Source organism: Sparus aurata, chromosome 6 (genome assembly GCF_900880675.1).
Source record: "Sparus aurata chromosome 6, fSpaAur1.1, whole genome shotgun sequence".
In the NCBI taxonomy this organism is placed as follows: Eukaryota; Metazoa; Chordata; class Actinopteri; order Spariformes; family Sparidae; genus Sparus; species Sparus aurata.
Genome location: NC_044192.1, coordinates 31,656,783 through 31,684,688, shown reverse-complemented (window position 1 = coordinate 31,684,688; position 27,906 = coordinate 31,656,783).

Here is a 27,906-nt window from a genome sequence, read left to right as displayed (position 1 = left end):
AATGATGTCACAGTTTGTCAAAAAGGGACCGATCCCAAGACAGCAAGGCAGGCTGGAAGACGTAACAAAAATCCCCCCAAACTGAAGAAAAACGTACATGAAGTATACACCGGGATAGAGCTTGGGGGACACACAGCATTACAAACACCAGGAACAAAGCTGACAGCCTGACAAAGAGAGAGGGAAAAACTCAGACTTCATACCAAAACGCATGAGGAAATGACTAAAACAACAACCCGAACCTTGGCAACAGAACTTCACAGTTACAATCATCCGTCAACTGACTCGTAAACTTACACGTTTTTGCAATTCAAAATCCATGTAACCATCAAAGTGATATTCAAATTAGAGAGCTCAACACACAACGTCTTATGAGAAAAGTCACTTTTTAAGGATATTGCGAGCATAGTTTGCATAGTTTTACTATCAGTAAATGGCGTGCATGAACAGCCTATTTAAGAGAATATATCAGGCTGGGTAAGACATCTTCAGCTTGTGTTGTACCCATTTGCGAGCAAAACTAATGACGTAATAAAACATGAACTACGGCTACGGTAATCGTAACATTAGAACTTGCATCCGGTTTCATTTCCGTTTAGGTATGAATATGATGACGACAGGTGCAAGTAGAAAATGAGTGGTGCAGTATTACAGTTACAAAGACAAAGATTACTTAAATACTTGTGGAATAGCTCTGTGCCTTTATCCTGCCAGGACCTTCTCCTCCTCTTGTGCGTGTACTAGTTTACCAGGTATTACCTATCATTCCATTTGTGTAACAACAAGGAGCTCGACATCGGCAGCAACAACGCTACGGCAGCCTGGAATCGAGACAAAAAGTGGCAACAGACCTGCCCGTCCACTGTGTCTATGTTGCTTTTGTCCTCAACTACCGGCGAAAACAACACATCCTCATTTTGTGGTCAACTTAAAAAATAACAAACATGCAAAGATCACTCACACTTTCAAAATAGAGTGACTTCAAATACTCGGTTAGGTGTAGGAAAAGGTCACGGTTTCGCTTCAGATAACTGCTTCCTTTAAAACAGTCAAAACTGAATGACACCTAGACCAACCTCGACCTCCAACAGGCAGGGAATTTCCGGCTCTTTAAATTGCTATCATTCTCTATCATTATTGCCCACCACTGGTACTGCACCTTCATATATGTACTTTTTAGGCGTGAGACTGGGGCTGACCACACACAAGCAGAGGTTAAATTCAGAGCTCAGCCATGTCTCCTTCGCCCTCCATCGTAGTGGTGCCGCCTCTCACACGTGTGGCCTGAAGCACCAGCTTTCAGGCTTTGTCCCACACTAATCAGACAAACGCAGAATGCAGGCTCAATTTCTCTGACTTGATTAAATAGCTGTGGCCACCACACAGCGGCGCGATCGATACGCGCGTCTCCAAATGAAGAGCAGGGCCATGCGCAATTAAGGCAGCAATCAAATTCAACGGTCCCTTCGTTAAATATTTAAAGTCTGCTAATGTGTCATTATAGTGGCTGTATTAACCTTAATGCTTTCTGCACAACCAACAGATAAGCTGTTGCACGTTTTCCAAGTTTATATTGTTGAATCACAGGGAACAAAGCAGCCGGGCACAGAATTAGTTTTTAGGTTTTCTGGAATATTTCTGGGAGTTTTTTTTTTGTTTCGCTGCCAGATGTAATAACGATCACAGTATGGGCATTACTGCACTCATTGAACTTTTTAAAAGTTAGAAAATAAGCAGTCTAATAACGAAAAGTAATATGTCGTACTGAGCACACAAGTTAATGTGGTGGCCTCAATGCAAAGATATAGATGAAAAAGTCACACAGTGACTTGACTTGCATATAAATTAGAAGAAAGGTAATAACTTCATGTGAACCACAGGTTAGAGGGTCCATATGTGAGTGTCTGTCACAGGTCTCAGCTGATTGGTTTGCGTTCCCCTAATTTATTCTCCATGACACAAAAATGGTAGGAAACGTACTCCCTCACCCTAATTAACCCCCAGTATAAATGGTGAATCAAATGAATCATGATGCATGAGATCGAAGTGAAATCTACGAAGTGCATGGGGATGCTCCGCGCTTTAATACCGGCTCCTGTTCAAACAGCTGGCTTCATTTTGCTTCAGCGGCGACTTATATTTAAAACACAGAACGCCGGGACTGTTTAAATAGTGTTGTTATGCTCCATTGTGTCACACACATGCAGACTGTCCCCCTTTATTCACTACGAATGTGTTTCCAATTAGATTTCAAATGCCATCGCGCTCTTGTCTCCCCAGGCTCTATGTGAATAGAAGTCTCCCTGGGCTGCACATATTATATCTCATTACTGACAGCGCTGGTCACCTGGGACTCCAATCAGAATATCTGAACACTTAAGCAATTGGCTTCTTTCTAACTGCCTTGCTGAGATTGATTGGGTTTGGGCTCCCCGAGCACCACTTTAATGTCAAACACATAATGCACCGGCCAGACTTTAGGTAGAATACATTCAATCTTTTCATATAATTCGGCTAATGATATTTTTTACCTAAGTAGGATGTAAATTGCATTCCCCCCCCCCCCCCTTTCCGTTTTCATTTGTGTTCTTGAATGGTTTTAAAATAACTATCAACAATCCAGCACCGAGCACCAGATGGTTTCCCAATTTGGATAATCGTATCATATGTGAACGGGGTGGATCCCAGTGTGGCAGAAAGCCATCAATAAAAATAAATAAATAAATGAATAAAAACGGGATCGACACGGGTGGAGAAGTTAATGATCTGAGAGGAGGAATCTTAAAAAACCCAACTGGAGCTTAATACAACGGATTAGTGATCTGATTATAATTTAAAGAGGCATTCAGTGCTCTTTAATGGGATGAATTTTGGATGGGTGGCCAAAGCGCTGCCTTCCCAGTTGGTGCCATTAATGGTGATAGTTCTAAAGAGTACAAAAGGCTGGCGGAGGGCGCACTGGCTGGTGGTGTTTGCCCAAGCCGGCTGTGAAAACTGAATCTGGCTTACCACCACGGCACACTCTTCTATCTCTTTCCCTCTTGTTTCTTTATGAAAGGAGATCACACCAAACTCTCTGCTAAAAAACTGCCATTTTTGATGTGTCCTTGCATGTCACCAATCATGAATCCCCTACCGCCCCCCTCCCTTCTCTGTCTGCTCATGACCCCTTATCACAGGTGACGTGTCTTTGAGTTGGGAGCAGTTCAACTGGAAAGTTGTTGTTCGCTGATTGTTTCATCCGAGCGGCTTTGAAGGTGATCCAGAATTTCATTAAAACAAATGATTAGAGAATAGTCTGAAAAATAAAACAATTTGTGCTGCAGACATCTTTTTTTAGCTTTCCCTGCCTTGTTAATCATCCTCATCTCGTGACCCCTTGAGAGATCACAGGATTGGGAGGCACTGTTCTAAAGTATGTCATGGCTACTGTTTTTATTCTTACTAATGTTTGCTTTGTTTCCTAATTTGTTTCTCTCGTCTTCCTCTGACAAAAGACGCGATGTGATGGTAAACAACAGAGGCCGAGATTTAAAGCAGAACTGCTTTATTCTCTGAGTTATAAGATCCTTTCGCACCTAAGCTGTAAGGTGTGGATTAGAGGAACTCTGCTGCCTCTGCCTGCTTGTGCTGCTGTGAAAGCTGTCAATTGCACCCTAATGAACACTAGTGCGAACGAGCGGACCGAGACGACCTGAAAAGGTGCCTCGCACTAAGCTACCAAGTGAATTTCGGTGTGATTGATTTGGGGTGTGAAAGCAAAGCACTCCAACAATTCATCTGCTGATGGTGAACTGCTGGGGAAGCAAACTCCAAAGCGGTTCAGAGATCGATGTTAATATGCAAGATCAGTCGTAACCATGGCAACACATATGTGCGCCGGCCGGCATGTAAGAGCAAGGATTTCTTTTTGAACATCAGGAAGTGTACAGCAGTTCAATGAGATGTGTCGTGTTTTGTAGCAGGTCCACATTAAATGGTGAATGATACGCGGCGGTGACGAGTAAAAATTCTAAAGACTGTCGTCTGAAGAACGGAAACAGTTATTCCGAGTGCCCTAAATCTACCCTCAAGTGATAAATGCGTGTAGTGCAATTATAAGCAGATAGGAAAATCAGTCTGGTTGGGTTGGGAGGATGGGTTTTTCTCAATCGAAAATTTCTCAAATCTATAAACACAAATCTGAAAACACTTAACCGTTTTCTCAAAACTTCACAAATCTACGTTATATTCAATCCTCACTCTCAGCTCGTCAGGCAGCTTGTTCAGTGGCTTTAAGTTTGAAACCATGGCACTCTACCGATCCCTCTCATGTTAGTTTTCCCTCTGAAAGGCTCTGCGGTCAAGTCAGCACTAATACCTTATATGCAAAATCCAGTTAGACTTTCAAAGTAAAAAGGCTGTCAAGTTAGCAACAATATAGGCCTATAATATACAAAATTGGGTTAGATTTTCAAAATAAGTCCTGCTGACAAAAGGTTTGCATTGAAGGTTTATTGTCAATATATCATTATTATTGTTGTTGTTGTTGTTATTATTATTATTATTATTATTATTATTATTATTATTATTATTATTATTATTATTATTATTATCATCAGTTGAGGTTGAAATAATCTGCTTGGTTAGGTTTAGGAGAAAAATCTACATTTTTAGGTTTAGGAACAAAAAAGCTACTTGGTTAGGTTTAGTAAAGAAAGCTACTTGGTTAGGTTTAGTAAAGAAAGCTACTTGGTTAGGTTTAGTAAAGAAAGCTACTTGGTTAGGTTTAGGCAAGAATAATAGTTCTTAGATAGGGTGAGGAAAAGATCATACTTTGGTTTAGAAAAAATAAAAGTAAGGCGAGTGATGTAACACTTCACGTAAGGTATGTGACACCTGTTACATAGTTAATGTACACTCACTTGCTTACCTTTCATTGATAAAAAAAATTAATCATTCTTGAATCTTGGTCACAAACAAGACACAAACCCCGGTGTTGACCCAGGCCAGCTGCCCCTGCCACCCCTCTGAATGGGACTTTCTCGCTCTTCAGAATACTGCACAAGAGGGGAGCTTTAACAAGTGCCTGGAGAGGGGCACATATAGCGTCAGATTTTGAAGCATTGGGCCACTGACCACGCTGCTGTATTTGATGCATTCGCAGTGAGAACGTTAGATATATTGCCCAGCCCCAGATCTAAGGTCCAGTTGCAGTGTCAGCTAATAATGCTCATCATCAGTAATTTTTTTGTGATGTTTCTGTCACGATGACTAGACACAGAAGAAGCAGTAGCATGCAGCGTAACTAACTGTCACCAAAGCTTGATTTTCCCCCCATGTTGCAGAGGATGAATTGCAGATGAGACTCTCAGTTTTTGTTCGTATGAACCCAACACCAAACAGCCAAGGACTAAAACGCAACAACAAATCATTTTTGTCATCACAGCCTGGTCTTCCATTCTTCAAAATGTGTTTGTTTGTAGTAATTTAACCCATTGTCACATTACTGAGATTTAACTGGTTATGTAGCACAATGCTGATGTACTGTTGCTATGGTTACCTGCATACACCTTACCCACTGATTTTGAATGATGGTCACATTGACCAGAGGGTGTCCTGTTATACAACTTCAGGCCAATCAAATACAACTAATTTCAGAGGCCCTGGTGAGTGAAGATCAAGGTCTTAAGGTTGCAATAATTTCAAATAAGTGCACCGACAAAAACAAATCTTACCTTTCAAAGTACTTTACAAGGTCTCACACAGCTTACAGGAGAGATTACTGCCTTGCTCTCCTTGAATTTTAGGTAATTCTCCTAAATATGTGTGTTATTGCTCAAAATATGGTAAGGTTTTTCTGCTTCTTTTGACTCTCCATTGCTTTCTCGAAGAAATGACAAAATATTATTTTATTTTAGCAGCAAAATGGGGAGAAAGGGCAGTGACAGCGTCCGTAGTGCGGCTGTAGCTGGGTATTTTCTTCCATCCAACACTAACTAGCATGCTGCCTAGCTCGGCGGTGGTTTGCTTAAAATAGAAGCTCCTCCTAAAAATATAGCTAGAGGGCCCTTAAAGGAACTGCAGTCGCTATCTTCCCGTGCACACTTACTCCCGAGGCGGATCCGCCTTGGGAGGACAAGATGCTTTTGGGTTTCCATGGAAGCATCTGCCAAAAAGGTTGCATTATTTCTCATCGGTTAGCCGGGGCTGTGTACCTGTCAGGCAGCAAGTGCCGCTAAACTTTTACACACTTAGGGAGATTTAACCAAGCGTGTCCCTGATGTGTGTTTTATACAGAAGAGGGTATTTGTTTTGCCACTTTTAAATAACATCTTACAGGAAATCTATTTTTAAAAACTTCCACTTTTTTTTCATGCATTATGGATGCATATGTCCCAGAGATGAATCGTCTGTTTATGCAGCGGTCACGTTGTGAATTTTCGGCATCAAAGACGCCTTTATTTTCTCCCCAAATTCCAAGGTTACTGCTCCGGTATGTGACCCACATTCTAAATGCTTCAAACAATAATGGCTTATGTCAAAGCTGGGATACAATCTCAGGGCGCTGCACTGGGGAACAAACAGACACTATGGCTGTTTCTGAACACCCACTCACACTGCGCTTTACTGGTCAAAGCAGGGACCGAAATTTTGCTTCGGAGAGATTAACTCACCCTCTCGATGCCTCTCTGCCTCTCTCCTGCTGCCTGGCTGCTAATAATTAGTGCAGCGCGGACATTATGCAGGCGCCCCTGCAGGAGGTGAAGATGAGACCACTACAGTCCTCATTAAATATGTATATTTACCTTTAATTAGGAGGTATTCGTTTGCAAGTACAACAACCCCTCCCCACCCCCCACCCGGTTCTGATTTTACAGTGCACCTGCTCGCAGTGCTTGTATGGAGAGCTGCTGACTGGGTTGAAGCAAATAGACTGTCAACATTCCTCACAGGGACCCTCCATTAGGCTGTCTCTCTCAGCAGCGCACACCCCCGAGGCTACGAAGCATTTTGCTCTCTCGCTGCCACACACTTTCTCTCCCTCTTTGTCCATCCAAAGAAACATTCCCTTCACCTTCCACAGCTCTGTCTCTTTCTTTTTATCACTTTGGCTTTTTCCCTTTTTTTTTTTTTCTTTTTCTCCGGGAACGATGTTTTCGGCGCCAGCCTGTCGGTTTATGGCGTCAATGAACAAATGTGTAATAGAATAGCAGAAGAGTTTGTACAACCAGCCAAATGCGATTGTCATGGCTTGAACCGGGGAGCTGAATCGTATTTATCTGCATCTAGGTGAAGTATTCAGATGTTGCCATTTGTTCGGCGCTTGATAGATAGGCAAAATAGATGACAGCATGCATGCTGCATCGTAGAGCAAAGGTTCTCAAGCTGAGGGTCAGGACCCCCAGATGGGGCTGGAGGAACAGGATTAAAAAAAATCATGATTCTCGAACACAAAACTTTGTTTACTTTTTCAGACTTGTCTCCTTTCTTTTCGCATTTTTTTCTTTTGAATTACTGGGAAATAAGATATGTAAGTGAGTAAATATGATTTGCTTTCGGGCTCCCAAAAATGTTCTAATAAATCAAAGGAAAAAAGATATTGTTCGGCTGAAATGGTCGCAACTTACAGCAGCCTTCAAAGTATGTTGATAAAGTGCTAAATGTATTTGCCAACTACTTTTTTTTTTTATAGCAGTGCAGATTATGTCTACTGGCAAACTTTTTTCCCAGTCAAGGACATGCTATGCTCTTGTACTGCGCAAATGTCTCAGGGAGCCGTTCCAGGCACCTGGTGGGTGTACAAGACACAAAATATTGGGATTATTTGTATTCAGATGTCGTCCTTGGCATCCTAACTGGTTTGTGCTGCTTTTCCTTCAGTGCGCTACCTTGCATGATTGTCCATTTTATGAAACTAGCCCAGTGTCCATTCGAAACACGCTGTTCAGCACAGATTATCTTGTTATTGTGTTGGCTGTTTATTCAAAATGTCTTCATGTCAAAGCGTGTCCAAATTGCACCAAAATTGATGCTGCACACTTCCTTGGGTCCTCAGCAACAAACCTGATGACTGATGAATAGTTCCCTCGCTTTATAGTTAGATCTCATACATGCATTGAATGGTAATATGGAGTTGTTACATCCAAGCAGCGTCAGCTATCAGCAATTCAAGATGTATGTTCTTTTACAGCATTCATAATGAGGGACTACAAATAATAATAATCTATTCCAAAACAATAAAAAAGCAGCAGGCAAAGGAAAACACAAAAGCAATACAACAACTAAGGGCAAACCAGAACACCACAAGGAATACATTAGAAAACGCAGGGAACACTAAAGAACCGGGCGAAGGACAGGCTAGGAAAGGAAAACAGACGAAGCACCAAAGAGTGAGGAGACAACACAGACTTAAATACAAACTAAACTAACGAGGGGTAGAGGTGAAGGTGGAGACACACCGGGGAACGGGGAAGGGCTAACGAGGCTGATGTGAGACAGGTGTGGGAGGAGCGCAGGACCACAGGAGGGGGAACAGAACACTAGGAGCACAGCTGAGCAGGAAGTAGAGAGTGACAACGAGACACCAGAGGATATAACTACAAAATAAATCAGTAAGTAACTCACCAAAAAACCCAAACCGTGACAGCCTGGCCACTGGATGTAACTTTTTGTTTATGTCTTTCAACACCAGCTGAGCACCACCGTCACTTGTCCCGCTTTAAGAAAAAAAAAAAAAGGGTGGGCTAGCGTTAGCTGTCCGTCTCTCATGGGGCTATCTCATCATGTCACCTCGTAATTTGAACCCCAACACGGCGTGATACATGGTGCAATGTGAGGAGTACTGTAGGGAACGCTTGCATAAATAACAGCTGGAACTGAGCAGAAAACAAATGATTTAGCAGCAGCCCACACAGCTTACCAATCATATAGCAGTACCAGCATTGTCAGTCGCAAGACTTATCCACGTCCCCTGGAGAACAGTAACAAAGAAAAATAAATAAAAATAAAATGTCTCTCTTCGCGCGCACTCCGAGCGATCACGAGGCAGAGAGGTTGGGAACCCGTGATTTTTGAGCAGAACTCTCAAAATGATTGTTCGAGCGTCGGAGTGGGGAATGTATTAACATAATGTGGAACCTCTTTCAGACCTTTCCATTGCCGCTCATTGATTTCACTGCATGTAATTCGTTTTCATTTACATTGAATTGTGATTAAACTTCTGTACATGCAAATGAGAAAACAGTAATGTTGGAGGCCGTGACCTTAACGAGAGGTGGAGGGGGATCTAAACGAGTGGTTCCAGGGTCCTTCGGGGGTTTTGCAGTGGGTCCCCGGCAAAGAGGGGAATAAATCATCATCATAACGACATACACATTACTTTTGGTTTTTTTGGAGATAGCTTTCATACAGTTTTGGTAATACAAAAAACCTAAAAGCAAAAAACCCAGGGGTGAAAACGTATCAGATGAGGGTCTGCGGTCCACTTTGTGTCAGTTTAGGGATCCTTAATGTGAAAAGATTTGAGAACGACTGATCTGACCCAGGATTTCATTGTCATTAGGCAGGTCTTGTGCTGCTGCTTGGTAATAAATCACATTTACAGCCTCTAGAAAAACCAAGTATCAATAATAATGAATGTCCAGGTATAAAGCACCTTCATCTTGGCTATTGATCAATATCCTTGCGCCGAGCGCCCGGCAGCACTCTGCCCAGCAATTGTTTCTGACTTGTGTCAGCTATATCTAATGGGCAGTCAGCAAAGCTCGCACTACACGGGCTTTTCAACTTCGGCAAAATGCACAACTAACAAATGCAGCACTTGAAAATTGAACAACGCGAAGCTTAAAATAGAAGACTTTCTGCTGTGCTACCTTATGTTTGTCTGCATTTAACTTTCAAGCACTTTCCTGGTTGCAGAGCCGAAGGCAAAGACCAGCTTAATCCTCTCTGAGACTTTGAAATGGACCAAATGAATCAGATAATGAAGAACCCACACAGCGAAAAAACACAAAGCAGGTACGCTACGGTATAATGTGCTACAAAACAGGCTGTTTTCTTGGAGTGTGGTCTCCAGGTAGTCATTTTAATGCAAAAACAAGCAGATTACCTCCTGTACTGTTTATTTTTGATAGCGTGTAAGCGTCTTTTGCTCTGATACACGAGTTGAATGTGTTGAGAAACCTTCATGGCTTACACAACAAACGAACAAAAGGACGGCAAAACCAGAGCTCTGTATTTTCACGCCTTTAAGCAGTGTACCAGGAGCTTTTGTGCGATCGGTGCAGGGATGTCAAGGATTCTTTTTGAGTACCCAACCACAGGTCTGAGAGGAAGCGATCTGAGCTCGGAGTCCCAACAGCACCGAGGAGCTGCTTGAAATGCCGGGAGCCGCCGGTCTTACTCAGGTGTAAGGAACTCTGAAGCGAGAAAAAAAAAAAAAACAGGCTAAAAAGGTAAGCAAATCCATTTAAATGATGGTCTGCATTATCAGAGCTGCCTCTGACCTATGACTCAACTTTTACAGCTATTCAGAAAGCAGTAAATTATTGATGCAACACCAGCTCAGTCTGTTTATCTAATTTGAAAAGAGAGGTCAGAAGAAATATTATTTCTTTTAAAAAAATCTAGACGGCTGTACAAAAATCCCCGGACAGACATCTTTCATCGACTCAAACACAGCCCTATTCCACGTGTCCAATATAATGTAACTGGTGCTATCTTTCCAATCAACGCGAAGTAGAAAGCGATGGCCACCGCAGAGGTTTTTTTTTTCTTCTTTTTTTTCTCTTACTTTTCTTCCCCCGAGCAAGCAATGTAGTTTGTACTTGAGTTAGTTGCTGGATTTAATTTTCGCCCAGTGTGAAATGTCACGAGCCTTGTCCAGATTTATGTAAACAATCAGGGTAAGAGCTTCATTTTATGGCCAAAAATGCTCGGCCCTTTATAGAACCGAGTAAATCACCATAATCGACTGAAAGGGAGCCCATCCAGCCGCACCCTGGATTCCTTCTTTATTCCTCATTTTCCCTGTTTGTTTTCCTCTCCCGTGTCATGTCATATCTCTCTGCTCTCCTCGCAGGGCGCTTTCCGTCTTCCCTGATTTGCGAGGCAGCGCACGTCCGGCGAGAGGTGGGTCCGATCCGAAATGACTCCTGAAATATCCATCAGCGCAAATTACATCTTTGGGTAGTGCTGATTCCCTCTTTTGGGCTAATGAAGTTATATGCCCCCGCACAACTAGCAAGACGCCTGCTAATGTCTTTTAATTTGCAAAGATAATTACAACAAGGTTCCACTTGAAAATCCATACATGCCGGCAAACGGAGCCAAAATCGACCAATCCGCGGGGGTAATTATTTCTCCCTTAGATTCTCTAACGTATAGATGCGTCTCGAGGGGGTAATGACACTGATCGGATGATTTATGCCATAATGAAGCACTCATGGTTGACATGACATGTGTACAGGATATGAAATAAGCATTTGCGTGCAGCCACTTATGAATACTAATGAGCAGCGTTGCCTCTATTCATCGCCCTGCTTAGGAAATACCAACATTTGCATTTCGGTGCCCAAAGGTGCAAGAAAAGCAGGCTAGGCTATGCCCCAACATTATACTATCTGTATAAAGCCGTTGTAGCACAGGCTGTTGGGAACAAAACGTGCGTGTCGTTATCTTAAGGTTAAAGACTCACGCGTGTGCGCATGCTCGCTCATATGCATGCAAAGTGCGCGAGGGGAACAATGGAGGCTGCGGCGGCAAGGAGAGACTACACATAATGAGTTTAATAACGTACAATGTTCATTAAAACATAGCTCACAGCCTCTCCGGAGGTGTCACTCCTGTCAGATTAGTGGCGCAGAGATATGGCTGGTGCTGAGCGGAAACAGCCCATATGGTCTGTCTGCTTGACAACACTGTGACCCACAACAGATGTGCTGTTTTTCCTCTCCCCTGATGTTAGGAGCAGCTACTTTGTCACACCTGTGTTTTGTTGTTGTTTTTTTTGTTTTTTTTTTACCAAACCACACAGTAACAGCTACAAATGAGACTATTGGGTTCATCAACAAAAGACTACAAAATGTATTTTGACTTCCCAGCCTCCTCATGAGCATTATAAGAATAGCGATGTGGTGCGGCAGAAGAGAAAGAGTATGTGCAACACTGTCCGAGAAATGACACGCATAAACAAGTAATCTGTTTTGCCAAATGTGTTTTGAGAGAAATGTATTTGCTCATTTCACCTTGTTTGGCCAGTCTCATTTGTCCATTTCCTTTGCCTGCGACCAGACATTAGCCAGGGGCGGCCTTAAACCAAACCTGGATAAGCATGACTCGTATCCCGACTTTCTTCCCTCTCCGTGTGGTGGCCCCGCTCAGCATGGATGGTGGAAAGACGCTGTGGGCCATGATGTCTCAAAGTCCGCTGCTATGAATCTAAAACATTCGCCTTTCTTCACCAGTGCTGTTGAAAGTATTTCTGCCATAAGCGATGTGTGTTCCCTTTTAAAAAAGCTGAAGAAATGCCAGTTAAAAACACAAATATGTAGCGCCGAGGCAGGACCAGTCGGCTGCATCTTCATGCACGGCCGTTGATGAGGACTTGATGCGTTAGTTGCTATGAGATGATGTTGCCTGGTAAACAAATTGAACGTAATAAGTCAGTGTTTCTGATATGTTCAGTATGTTTTTGCAACCGTGGAGATACATTCATGAGCTAGAACGGCGCTCAGGAGAGCACAGACCTACATCAAAGCTCAACAGTCCCCTTTAATTCAATCAAGAATATATTTCCAGTTAAAAAACAGGATGCAAGGAGTGCTGCTTGGGAGTGCAAATTACACCCTTGAGTGCCTCAGACTTTTTCTACGATTCTAAAAGACTATATTTTATTCTGCTAGATCCATATTTTTGTTCGGATCCGCATCAAGCTATAATCACATGTAGACACCGGCCATCTTAATATGGCTATTCTTGCAACGTTAAAGAAAGACAGAAGACAATCCCGGATCTGAAGCTTTATCTTTATTTGCACCAAAAGGTAATGGGGTCTTTTCTGGGTCGAAACCCATCCTCCATACAAGTTTTAGGAAAATCTGCTTAGCAGTTTTTGTCCAATCCCTCTGACAAACCAACCAACTAACAAACAAACAAACACAGGTGAAAACATGCCCTACGGTGGAGGTGAAAATGCTTCCTCGTGTTGTTCATGAAAATTGAAACAGCATTGCGTTTTCTCTCCTAACACATATTCTCTGTTGCAAATTCATACTGTATGACTGTCATTTCTCAAAGACGGCGCGCCTATTTGAACATCTTCTCTTTTTGTCCGGATGCCAACAAAAATTGCACCAAGACAAATTATGGCGAAGTTCTGCCGCTTAACTGCGTGTGAGCGGTGATTTATCGAATTTATCCGACCACTACTGCCATCGCTATATGAAGTATGTACCTGATAAGCCGTCTGTAATTTTCAGCTGGATGGAAAGCAATTTCTTCGGAGCATGTAAAGCGTCGATGATCGAGTTCAACGCGGACACTCCCATGACAGATGTCCCGCTGCTCACTGGCAGCTACAAAGCTGGAGTATTGGGTCATGTGCTACATATAAATGCTATATTTCATTATTAAAGCTTCCATCTGGGAGTATCATTCATTCCTTCGCATGTATGTGCATCACAAGTATGAAGGGAAATGTGACACATGTGGAGCATGACACGCAGCAGGGATGCTCAGGGCAATACTTCTCTGAGGCGTAGCTTTCAATTCAAACAGTGAATATTGCCGCTCAGTAATACATGTCTAGTTTTCATGGATATAAGTGTCTATCTTAAATAGCAGCTGTCTGCTCTGGCTAATCCTTCAGCTTGATTCAAATGTCAATACCTCCTTCATATGTGCACGGGCATATGTCTCTAGGGATAGAGCGGGTGGCGCTAACATCATGGGGGGGGGCAAGGGGTGAATGGATCTAGAAAGTGGCTAGCTGTAGCAGAGGGTGCTGCGATGGACCGTTGGCGGCAGCGGCAGCAGCAGGGTTCATGGACTCTAATGCACGTCCCCTGTTGAAATGCCATCTGGAAGAAGCAGGGTGCCTATGGATTAATCGCCTGAAGGTTCATCCCCCATTCCCGATTATACACCCCGTGCTCACGTCCTCGGCGGTCCTTCGGCTGATGGGGCCCCGAACCACACGCCTGTGTTTTTGAGAGCTCGATGGCGACTTGCCCGAGAGATTCTGCCAGCATGGGTTTTTTTTTTTTTTTCATTAAATGGGGGAGACAGAAACTGGGAAGGTTAATGGATGACCCAAGGGTGCACACGGATAGATTAATGGGAGGGCAGGAGGCAGCACCAAGGAGGATGCCACTCTCTAGGGGTGTTGTCTTGTGAAGCAGCCGGAAGGGGTTGAGATTCATGATGTCTTGTTAGAAACGTGCGGATGAGTGATTGTTGCCCCGCGTGTGGGGGACGCACTTGTTGGGCTGGCTCAAACTCCGAAGTGAGAGCTACAAACAGACTGGTTCTCTCCCCTCACTCGGAGATTCGTTTCCTCCCCCGTGCCGCCGTGTTTTCCTCCTCCTCGGGCAGACACAGGTGGTCTGTTGTTTGAGATGGGAATAGGAGAGAGCTGTGTTTGTTTGAAGTCGTTTTTCATCAAAGTATCCCTCTTAACATATTCTCCACCCTCAGTTTGATGTGCCAAGTTTCAAGTAGTCTGCTGGATCTTGTAAGGATTACCAGTCGCTATGCCGCATAGAAAGTAGGGAAAAAATAGCAATTAGCATGTTTTTTGGAGGAGCGGCCGTAGTTAGAGGGTGGTTTCCAAATCAATAACCTTGTTAAGCGAGCAGCAGCAGCGGCGTACTGTTGCACCTCGCTGGGCTCGGAATTAGCTACCGGTGGCATGTGTACAATCACGCCGGAGAAAATAGAATAGAAAAAAAAAAATCTATTTGTGCCGTGACACAGATTAACAGTGTCGTGTGGTGGATGAAAGTGAGGTGGACACGTGGGGCAAATGTAAATGAGCAGGCTTCACCGGGAAACAGGACGGATCGAGAAATGTCTTTAAAACATCTGAGGCAGGGTTTGTTGTTGCAGACCTTTAAAATTCCCTGCCTGTGGATAATAACATTAACACGAGTTAAAATGTCACACAAAGGGGGAGTTCTGAGGGCCCAGTGGTCTCAGGCACGAACCCTTGACAGCCATGAAACTGCAAAATCCCGGGCATGGATCCAGCCAGGGACCTTTATCGCAGGTCATTTCAGTCTCTCTTTCCTCATATCGCCTGTCGAGCTCATCTGATAATCATCTCTTGCAAGCAAAAACACAATGAAATGCTTTGTAATATAAGACTTTTTTCTGTGCATTGGGTAAGGATTAACAAAATTAAGCTCTCAAATTGTCTACATAGACGGGAATCGCGGTTTCACACAACCTTGGTCAATGTTTCGTTAATTGTGCTCATCATTCTGTCATTGAATTCACCAAGTTCATTGACGAGATACAGCCCAGTAATGATGTCCATATATTGTGCACCTTGTGATTTACGTCCGACGCTAACACGCCGTGCCAGTCAGTGAATAAATAGTGGAAGGAGCTTCCGGGTCTGGAGAGTGAAGCCAATGCAGATGCTGAATTCCTTCTAATAGCCAGAAGGGGGCGACTCCACTGGTTGCAAAAAGAAGTCCAATTGTGTGTAAGCTTATGAGAAAGAGAACCTTCTTCTTGCTTGATTTATAACCTCAGTAAACAGTTTCCCAACAAGTTTATGGTCTCAATCTCTAGGTTCATGTCTTCTTTAATGTGGCATGATGTTCATTTTGTAAATCATGATATTATTTAAAGTAAAATAGACAATAAAGCAGGCTTAAAGCAGGATATGTTTTAGGCCATGGCTAGCTGATTGAAAAGATCTACTACTACAGCATGTCAGCAGGTTCTTAAGTCAGATCCAGTCAGGATAGAGGCAAAAGCAAAGAGCATCCTCCAAAATGTTAACCAACTACTTCTAGCTCCAAAAAAACCAAGATGGAGATGGCCACATGGCCAAATTTGAGGCTTGAAAAAAGGAAACATCAAACTAATTGGTGATGTCATGGTGAGTTCACACCTGGTGCCGATGCAGGAAGTAGTTTGCCCTAATGTGTAAGGAGACAGGTTTGGGTCCTGCCATAAATTAGCAGTAAACATTCACCTTTTTATGAACCATAACCAGCACAGTCTTTCCCTCATCACATACCCTGACCTTAACAACGTATTACTTTAATTACCAGAGTTAATTTGGTACAACCACAATCATTCCCTAAACCTAACCATAGTCGGCTGTATTACACTACTATGTTCAGATGCTGTACATAGAGACAACTGGAAAAAAAAACTGACATCAAATGCAATAAACATTGACATTAATGTGGAGTTTCATAGAATTATCCAATACTGACATTCTTCTCTGGTGATCGTGTTGTGAAAAGTGGTGGCATCAGACATGGGTCAGCCCAGCCCTGTTTGAGGACCCGCAATTGACCCGGATCTTGACATATCAGAAAGAGGGGAAGAAGATGGACTCTGAACTTTTCAAAGTGCTTTTGTTGACAAGAGAACAGACCTAATTTAGCAGACGTAAGAGTCGTTAACCTCCATAGCCCCGGTAAACATCAGCGCACGGTCGGCTAATGGGAGGCATGTCGGACTGCTCTCCATGCAGTGGGTGAGCGAGGCAGTGCTAAACGAGGCTAACGTTAGGCAAGCTTTCAGGGTGCATTCAATTTCTGTTTCGCCCTCAAAACAAAATGGTTATTATCTGGCTCGATCGTTGGCCTGCTTAAAACTTGTATCCACTTGTTTGGCGAGTACATCTTTGCAGAACCAGTATTATGGCTAAACAATTTAAGAATAAAATCAACCATCAATATGTGAACGAAGTCCGTCCCTTAGTGAAATTGCCCTACAGACAATTTGAATCTGCCGATAGAAAAGAGGAGATGAAAACAGACAGCCAGACAGCCGCAGACGGTGCTGCAGAGAGCCTTGAAAGGCGGGCTGGTGTAACAAACATGAGGTAAAGACGAAGCGGAAAAAATCCTGACAAGATAAGTATAAGGCTGAGAGCTTTCTCCGGCTGTCAGCAGCAGCTTCAGATACAATGTACTCTATTAGCCGAGCAGCTTGCAATCAAGGAGGAGTGTGTGATCGTGAATAAAAATCTGAGAATGGAAAGTAGATCAAATCAGGCAAGAGGAGATGGAGAGCTGCGGCAGGATGAGCTGTTAACACAAATGACGTCTCAATCACTGTCTGTTTCCGCCTTCTTGATCCGCTGTTCCATACGATCCTCTGTGGAAGCTGTATCTAGTCTAAGTCCACTAATTAAACTATGATTAGGTTCCACTAATCAAACTCCTTCGGATTCCTAGATGTTCAGCAAAGTCAATTACATCATATCTGTGAATTTGACTTTCTCATTACATTTTTTTTTTCCCCTCGCAGTTTTTAAATTAAAGCGAGAGCCGAGTGCACTGAGTCGGGCTTAATCAAGTGGGAACTACCAAAGCCCCGTGACTCTGCAGTAGGCAATCGCCCTGAGCCTCTCAGCCTATTGCTATGAGCCAAGGCTTCATCAGGCTTATGAGCGCTGTGTCATATCTGCATCACAGCTGATGGAAGCGGCAGCACCGCTCTGAAAATACCCCCTCCGTCTGACTAATGAACTAGGTATGGTCCAATCCACAATCTCCGCTCCTGCTACGAAAAAACGAGCGGAAAACACATCTCAGTGCTTCCCGCAAGCAGCGGAAAGCTATATGAATGATTTAAACTAGCATCTGTAGAGGCGCATCAGCTGTCAGCTGTCAGGAGATGAAAGCCTGGATTGGCTCGCAGGACTTGATGAGAGAGCATAGAAGCTGGGTGTTCTGGGACGGAGAATGGAGGCATGCATGGAGACCAGCTGTCGCACTAACTGCTGGCACCACAGTGCATGGCGATAGGAGGCCCGGGGCGCAGAAGGATGCTGTGACAAGAGTAGGAAGGCATCCAGTGCCTGAGCCAATGTGCTCAGCATTCCCCGTGTCGTCTGTGCTCAGGATATTTTATATCCACTTTCCAATAACCCAGAGATCGATAAGGTTTCAATCTCGCTTTATCAGAGCCTGCCTGGGAGGGCTTTTTTCCTTTATCGCAACTTGGACACTTCAAAAGATAGGGGAGGAGCTCTCGCCTCACATTTTTCTCAATAACTGTGCCAAAGCACGGCCGGTTTGATGTGCACTAACTCAGCTTGTCAGAGGGTTATGACCTGCATGGCCTACATTTCTGAGCCTGGGCTTCATCAGGCAAAAAGGCGAGGGGTGGTTATATTCTGTTACTGAAATGTGCGCACCCTACACAACACCTTTACATAGTGGCATGTCGATAATGACAGCGATATGTGCCCTCAATTTAGATTTGTCTCTCACAGATGACACTGATCTAAAGATTTCTAGTAGGTGTGAACACAGTCGACCTGCCCTGGGGTTGCATCATATTGAAGGCTTTTGGTCTGTGCCAGTCTTCACAGAATTTTTTTTTGCAATTTTTAAAAAGGTGCATATTGATTTCAACCACATCCAAACCATTTTGTGTTTCGTGCTGCAAGAAGACACACTCCACTGCAAACAGGATTAATTCTCAACAACCACGGCTCAGAAAATCTCCCGATATTAACTGAATGGAAAAATAGGGAGAAACTGCAAAGGCTGTGCAAACACTCCAAATGGTTTTCAAAATATTCGATTCCCACCAAGGGTTTTTGTATTATTGATTTCATTAAGTCAGATTTTCACACAGTTCGTTCAGAAAATCTAAATAAATTGCCAATAAATACCCTGATTTATTTATGAGGCTGAATGAATGCTGAAAGTTATTAGCAGTTCGGATCTGCTTGATATTTGGTTAAAAAGTCAGCGTCTTCGGCAGGCAGCTTGCGTGTAGCTCATGTTTGAGCTCTGAAATCAGAATCTAATGGGTGATAACAGGTAAACTGTACTTTAGTCATCTAAGGAAGTTCATACACTGGTGCAGCACAGTCAAACACCTGCCTTGACTAGAATCTGGGGGCGACGTCTGTCTCAATTTAGCCAAAGAAAGTAAATGTGCTCCAACAGGCAGTAAAAGTATAAGTACAAATACATGTATATATGACATCTCATGTAAGTCCTCTCCTCCACATTGCTGTCAGTTCGCATCCTAGAATAAACTGGAACGGTGATCCAAGAACATCAGATATATAACTGAGCGTGAAGGTCTGCGTTGTGAATGTAGCCAAACACACCCACTCAGCCACATACAAATTCACCATTTTACTGAGCCATCCTGCAGACGGCCCCCAACACCGCCACTGGTTTAAAAGAAGCGAGATGGATAACGTGGCAGATGCATGGCACAACCCAGGAGAGGCTCGGCTGGAAAGCAAGATCTGAGATAAAAACGTGTTTTTAAAAAAAAAGCTCCGCCATATCCTGTGTGTGTGTGTGCCTGCTTGTGTGTGTGATATCAAAGGGCATTGGTAAACCAGTATCGTCTGGCCTCACCAACAGGGGTCCTATGTGGTCAAGGTATCATCAGTGTCTATCAAGTCAGTATGCCTTATGCATGGCAGCAGAGATGCTCGTTATACAATTGATTAGCACAACTCTGTTTGTTTCCTCCTTTTTCATCCGTTTCAAAACCACATTCCCGAGGGGGTGTTGAGGATAAAGCATGGCACTTCAAAGATGGAAACTAGCGAGGGGAAGAGGCGCAATATGTACTGCAGGTCTCTCACTGCCGGTGTAAACCCATTTATGGACTCAGCACACAAGCTAATGTTTTGATGAATATAACTGAGGATAAAAGTTTGAAGCCTTATTGGGGATTTTGTCTTTTGAGTGGAAAACATACACCATCTGTAGGCTTGAAAGATTTGTGATTGTAGAGAGTTAGCATTTACATGTAGCAGCCTCTTCATGGAGTGCAGCTGTACTTAGCTTGACAAGCGCTAACTGTCTGTATTTGACCACTCGCCTCCGTAACTCAAGCATTTCTTTCATCTGTCTTTCTGCGGTTTTCCTGGGGTTTATTTTCAATATCGGAAGAGAAATCCACATCCCCTAGCACTTGTTATCAGAAGTTGAATCCTTTGTGATTTGAATCCAAGTTCAACAGTAGTTTTTTAGTATACAAAATACAGCTCTCACAAAGTTTTACCAGTGTGGGTATATACCTCTGTCAACTTGATTTTGTCGGTATTTGTGATAGATACACGTATGGGATGCATCTCTGCCGCTGCCATCTTTGCCCTCGGTTTATGACATGTTTGAATCTTTAAAAATGCTAGACACCGTGCTATGAAGGAAATGCTTAAACTGAGCAACAGGAAATAACATTTCACAGATGAGAAATTGCTTTCCCTTATTCTAGTCAAGATTGGTTTTTATTCTGACACAGTCATACTAAGTACAATATTGTAAAATGTGTATGGTTAGTGAATTTGACACTGACAGGAGAATTAACCTACGATAACACGTTTTTGATGGCAGAGATAACCCAGGCAAACAAGGGTAGAATAAATCCCACACGGAGACGTCCTGCCCCAGTCCCTTATTAACTGTCAGTATTTATATTTTAAGTAAATATAAAGGGAGTGAAAGTTAAAAAGTTAGCAGTTGGTAACAATGTTTCATTGTCAATCTACCTCTTGCCTCAACAGACTACAATGCAATGGAGGCAAGGCTTCCCTGGACCAATATGGCAGCAGCGTTGACCAATTTTAGGAAAGTATTACAATGTCTACAGAAACTTCTCACAAACCTACTACAGCATAGCAGTTGGGACACTGAGTAAAACGTAAATAAAAACAGAATGCATTGATTTGAAAAACCAACTGTGATCACTAACAGCAACCTAATGAATGTCCCAAGCCAAATTTTTGTCCTTTATACAGTCATGTGTTTCACAAAGTGGTGGCCCTCGCCCTATCCTTGCCTATGAACAAATGAGCCATACCAATCGTGATACTATCACCTGGTACCAATGAACCTGTTCACCTGTGGAATTTTCCAAACTGTTTTTTGGAGCATTCAAAAACTTTCCCAGTCTTTTGTCGCCCCTGTCCCAATTTGTGTGCATCAAATTCAGAACAAGCATATATTTACAACAGTCAATGATGTTGTTGAGGGAAAACATGAACTATGTAGTCTCTGTAATGCTTTCAACTGATGTTGAAAAAGGATTAGCAATTGATCTCATTCTGTTTTATCCACGTTTTACGGAGCGTTCGTTGGAGTTGTGCATGTGAGTTTTAACAGTTGCTGCTCAGTCATTTTGTCGCCAAACACGCTGCTTCCAACTGAGCCACGGAGCTTTAAGGAGAGCAGCCAAACAATGACTTTTGGAAATGTGTCAGTTACAATGTGAGAACAAGTTTTCACAGCAGACATGACAGTCGGTCCTCAAAAAACTTTCCAAACTTCTGCTGCAACACAATTCATTTATGTTTTCCTCTTGATGCTCAGTATGTTTCAGTTGGCATTGCTATGCTTAAAATATGGCTACACTCACTGTAGGGGTACAGAGTTTTGAGAAGGGATGACTCAGCAAAATTTGGTTTGTGAAATTCATATTATTTCTGCCCATCCTCTTTATAAAACGACCATAGAGGTTGACAGTCAAAGCAGCTTGTTAGAGCCATATTTGCGTTTCTTGTTTGGCAGCGACCTCTAGTGGCCAAAATAGTTATTACAGCAGCAAAGAAGGAAGTCATCAGCATTTTGTCAGCAATCAACAGTCTTGGTAGATTCCAGTTTGTTAAAAAATGGCTGAGTTGTAAAGTATGTGCTCGGCATACTGTACTACCCTAAGGTTCACTCGCTAGCATTAGCAACATTAACATTAGAGTTGTTAAGGTTGGCTAGTGTTAGCAGTTTTAACGTTTGCTAGCTAGCGTTAGCAGCGTTAGCAGGTGCAACAAACTGGCAGCAGCCTGAGGGGGCAGATGATTCTAACAACAGCGGTATTGTGACGTGAAGTCAGGTAACATAGGTAGCGTTCCTATTTTAACCCAAAGTTCCTAAACCTAACGTTGTTGCTTAAACCTACCTTCAACTATAAAACAAAAGTTTTGGTACACCTGTAGCTGGAATGCTGCAGCAGTCATGTTGTTATGGGAGTCACTGGAAAATCAGCCTATTCAGTCATTCAGGTACAAGGATGTGTTGTATATTTTCCTTGTGAAAACATTTTGGCAATTAAATCCATTGCAACTCACGGAATGCTATCCGACTTAAATCTCTGCTGCTTGACAGCAAGAACTTTCTTCACAACCACCTTCAAAGTCAGGTCAGTGTTTGAAAGACAGAGTTGTGGGAGGAGAGCACTTTAAATTTACACGGGGTCCGAGACACAAATTCGTATCTCTGACAGAATTATTATCCTCCACATGACACATCTGTCCCCAGTGCTTAAATTTAATTTCAGTTTCCAAATTAAAACATTACCACTTAAACTGTTCAGGCTGCAGGTGCTGTATTCAGATTGTTACCTTTCAGCAGCACATCAAATCACAGGAAATAGCTGCTTTAGAGAATATGTAGAAGTTACAGCCCAGGTTAAAGCTTGAGTCATTTCAGTGTGATTTAAAGTTAATCCACTTTTATTTTGTCCACCTTATTGCGTAAAAAATATGCAACCTGCACGTTTTTGCCTGAATGCAAAGATGTTTCTTTGCAGTAAAAGATGTTTTATGACACTGCGCTTTACTAAAATATATTTGATTTACTGCAATATATGCAAAACAGCCTTTTACAGTCCTCTTCCCTGGAGAAGTAAACACCTCTTTGCACATATTGGAATAATCTGTCTTGTTTTTCTCCCTAAGTAGGCATGGATTTCAGACCGTCTTAGCCATAAAACATGTTCGTTGTAAACCGAAAAGCGGAGGCTCCCCCAATAACTTTGGAGATTGGTAATGTGAAAGGCACAAATCCAGGGCTGGTTGAACATTTTTGCAAGTAGCTGAAAATGAGCTTTGTGTTCTTATCTGAGGGGATCAGCCGCTCAGATGCCGGATCTTTCTTCAGCAAATTGGCCCTCAGATATCCTCCTGGCACCGCTGTCAATCCGCCGTTGTTGATCTCGCCATGTTCCCTCTGTGGTACACACAGCGCTGCACAATGATTCCTCTCTGCGTTAGGCACGAACAACACCACCACCATTAGCTCATGTGTGAGTTTCTAAATCGGTCTTTGATTAGAGTTGGCTCCTTTAAAAAGTAGGATCTTATTAATATGAAAAGTAATAATCCTCTGAATTGCGGCGTGTTTGTCATTTCCCTCCACTTCAAGGGCATCAGGGTGTTATAAAGAGCCACATTAGAAAACTTTGACTTGATTACTCTGGAGCCAAACTTGCTATGATGAGCAGAAAGCATTACTGCGTGTGCCTTATGTAACCAGATTGAGAGACATAATAATTTCCAGACTTGCTAGATGGGTCCACGTCTTAATAGGTCACCGCTTGGACAGGGTGATCTGGGATGATCTGCACGGCTGTAGTGAACGAACCAAGGGCATGAGAGTTTTTATCACCAAATCAATCAATGCAAACACTGTTTCAGGGTGGGAATATATACAAGGTTAGCCAAGGCTGGAGGAGAACAATGGTGCTACCTGTCAACTTTTTGATGCAGTCCCACAGGGGCGGCCCTCACTGATGTAATGTGAATAAACAGGTGAATGACAGCAGGAAAAAAGAGGGAAAAAAAAAAAACGGTGTCAACTTGATCAGCTGTCCGCCGCTGTCAGAGCGAGATTTTCGTGAAAGTTGAGGTCGTTCCCCACATGACCTTTTGCGAGTGTTGGCGCGCGAGCCGAGCCGCTGAGCAGCGCGCTGCGATTTGCACTAAAAAGACACTCTTTCCTTTTGAAGCACCAAACATGAGAGCAGGCTTAAGCTTTAACTGTAGGTTAAGGTTTCCAACATGAATCCAGTTTACCCAGCAGCCCACGGTGCTCATGCCGCAGCGCACCCTGACTCTAAATGCAATCTCACCTCACCGGCCTTGAATTTTTAATACAATGGGCCTACCTTTGTCCTCTCGGGAAGCCGAGTAGTCAACTGTGTGAAATGTGATCCGGCACTCAGCACTCTTTCTATCTTTTTTTTCCCCCCTCGATTTCAAAAGATTCTCTTTTTCAGTCCTCAAATTGAGAGCTTCATTTCAAAATGTGCCGCTATTGTAAATGGTCATTTGGCACACTTTGTGATATTTCTCCATTATAAGACAGATAATTCCCCGCGCGGCGTGCCGCAGCCTGCTGGTGGGCTTTTACATCTTCTAATAGAATTACTGCTGTTACCAAAAACTGTTTTGTGCGCCTGCCAATCACCGGGAAGTCTGGACGGGCAATAAAAAGGCCCAATGAAAGCTATACTCAACAGAGCAGTTGCATTGTATACTGCCCGCCTTTTTAACTTCCACATCTCCATTATGTTGTTATTACTACGGCGGGATTATTTCCTTACATCCCTCGTCTCAGTTCATTTACATAAGAACCAGTCCCTGGAGGAACGGCAGCAACAAGCTGTTATTATTGTGCAGGCGCGGTTGGTAACGTTACCTCTCTGCTCAGGAGCTCGGCGGCACCGAAACCCTTTTGTTTTGCTCATCATGCGCCGTATGAGCCTCCACAGTACCTGCTGTATCAAAGCACAGCAAACAACAAAAGCTCTGAGCCAATTTCATATGTGTCCATCACAGTTTGAATATTTCCACCAGCAGCTCTGCAGTCTCCCAAATTTGCACGGCAGCGGGTCACAGCAAAGCGGAGGGGAAGGAGAGCCCAAGGAGAGACACAAGGTGGGGGGGGGGGAGCTCCATGTTTGCGTTTCTCCGCCAATGATGCATGACCTCTCTTTCACACCCTGCTGATTGTTTACTGGGCTTACATGCACATACTTGAACAGAGATGATCCCGCCCTGCCACACGGAGTACTTTCACTGCCCTCCAGTGGCTCTCTAATAATAGTACGACTCAGCGTCACACTGACACACACACACACACACACACACATCACATTGCCACCCTTACCAATTCCATCAGCGCTCGCTTGCACAAATGTTCCCGGAGCTGAAATGTCAGGATCCACAGAGAAGATCCAATAAATGTTTACTTGTTCCACTGCTATCATCATTTCACTTTATGTCATTTGGCGTCCCCGAGGCACTACATAAATTACTTTCAGTGCAATTATGGAAGTAACCAATTACAACCCTTGTAATTTCATCATACAGTGTACAAATAAGCAGCACAACCCTCCATTTATTACTTTGAAACCGTATTTTTAAGACTCAATTGAATGTGGGGAGAGATCTCAGCAAAACAAAACCAGATGTGGGTTCTCTCCGAGCCAAACCGTGAGGAATGCACCGTTCTGTTTTTGTGTGTGTGTGTGTTGTGTTTTTTTGCGAGAGTCTGTGTGGTGAGGAGAGGGGTCGAGGGGTCGAGGAGTTCATTATTGTGATGGGTCTACGCGAAGAGTGGCTGAGTCGTGAGGTCACACACACCACGCCAGGCGGAGGCTCTCTCCATACAGTCAGGCTCGGGGGCTGGGGTGGTGGTGGTGCGTGTGATGTGAGTGTGTGCTCGTCTGTGTGTGTCTGGGGGGGGGCGTGGGGGTGAGATCGGTCAGTCAGCAGGGGGCGTTATTGTGTTGCCAGACTCGCAGTTAGAACACAGAAGTCCTCTATCATCCTCTGGCCCCTAGTCCCCCCCCCCCCTCCCCCGCCCGCCACCGCCTGCATCACAGCCCGTCAGATTGGGACGGGCCTGGAAATAACACTACACACTGGCTGAGACGACCGGCTCTCTGTGCTTTGAAGCCTGTTTGTTCTAATTTGGCATCCAAATTACACTTTTTAATTCGCCTACAAAGGAATTAAACCAAATTTGTCGTCTCTGGACACAGAACAGACACTCCTCGGGGGGGAAAAGCTCTTTCGGGTCGACCTAACCATATCCTCCACACATCTATTAATAGAGAAATCATCTGAAACATGGACTGCATATGCTATTTCGTTTAATGACTGTGGTTGTACACATGCATGCGCGCGCAAGCAGCCGAAAGCCAACCTATAAATGCAGCTGAGGCAGAACATTTTACCGCCTTTGCCAAAACAAGATTATCTGGTTAGGGGTTCAAATCAGCAACCCAGTGATTAAAAGATCTATTCAAAATTTCCAACAGAGCCTGTCGCTGCCGCGGATGAAAACAGGCAATTTGATTTCACAGCTCTTCCTTCAGTACTTGACGGATTATTACGTGCCTTTTTTTCAATTTCAAATCGCAAAGGTTTCACATGCTCTGTTTGTGTGCCGTCTTTGTTCCAGCCTGCCCCTGTTTGAAATTTAGCTGACCTTCTTATTATCGGCATGTTGTATGGCACTTTCTGGAAAATGTCAAGGCCCTCCCCTTCACTGATGTAAGGATTACCAGGTGTTGACCCAGAATCCATTATCTCCTATTAGAGCTTGTCTTACTTTCCCTTTGGAGTGTGTGTGTGTGTGTGTGTGTGTGTGTGTGCACTTCAGCTGATGGTTTTTGTCAGTTAATTACTGAAAATCCTCCTAATGGCAGCAAATAAAAAGTAAAGGCAAAAGGACTCTGAATGTTGATGCAGCTATGAAGCATATTCAATTTTTTCGGTGAAAGAATATGTTTTGGTTGATATTTCCATGGCAACGATTGACTGACACCGGAGAGACACCGTTGTTAGAAAACACACTGTCAACTTCTGTGGTGCATCACTGGCCGGAGCATGTATTACTCATACCGACGTTAATGAGCGTTCTTGGTTCTTTTCAACAAGCCCACAAAGTATTGGCTAACAAAAGTTAATGATTTAAAACCAGGGTTGGGAAAGTACTGGGCTAAAACTAGTATTCAGTGGAGATGGTGTACTTTTTAGTGTCATTTTAGTAAAGAATGTCAGTATCTGTGCCTGTGATGAAGGAAAATCCAAGTTAGCGTTGATCTGAAGCTTAATTCTTAGGCTGTTCTATAAAAAAAAATTCTAATAATGAATAAATATAGCAAGTCATATCCATTTTAGGTGTGAATTACACTTACGTAGAGCTATGATTTGAATAGAATTATGATTTGGAAAATGCTGCCTATTCAGTCAAGTTGGAAAAGTTTCCTCCAGGTTTACTTCATGGTTATCTGGCCCAGTGAGTATATGCAGTAGTGTTTCTCCCCTCGTACGTGAGATTTTACATTGTCATGACATCATAAATCTTTTCTCGGCTCGAAGAAAACCCCCAAAGATCCCAAATTAATTACACAAAGAGTCATAACCGACCTCGTTTTGCACTTTAAGGTCCTCTGTCAACCGTTTTATAGATTCCTTTATAATTGGTCAGTACTGCGAGTGGCTGCTGGGTGAAATTGTAAGCGAAGGCTGCGCAGCGCCCTGGTATCCAGGTCTACAATATATTCATTGCAAATGATCAAACCCGCTTCCGTTTTAAGCCCCGCCCATTGCGGGTGTGGATACAAATGCACATAATTTAGTAGCACGAGCAGATAGCGATAAAGGTAGTGGTGTACTCAGTCATCCAAATTTTAGTCAACTGTCACTTTACAACATTCAACCAAGTGTCGCTATAAAGTTTGTACCCACTTGTGTGATGGTGGACGCTAGCAAGTTGGCCGGGCTAGCTTCCACTTCTGTCAGTTTGTTGGCCTAGCTTGCTAACGTTACTACTTGCTCCCATTCGGCTCACTCCCATTCATGTTATTTCTAAACCTGCTGAGTCACTGGGAGCTTCTACGCCCTCAGCGTTGTTGTTGGAGGAGGGCATTTAGCGAACGTTAGCTGTCTCTCGTCTGCGTTGCTAACAG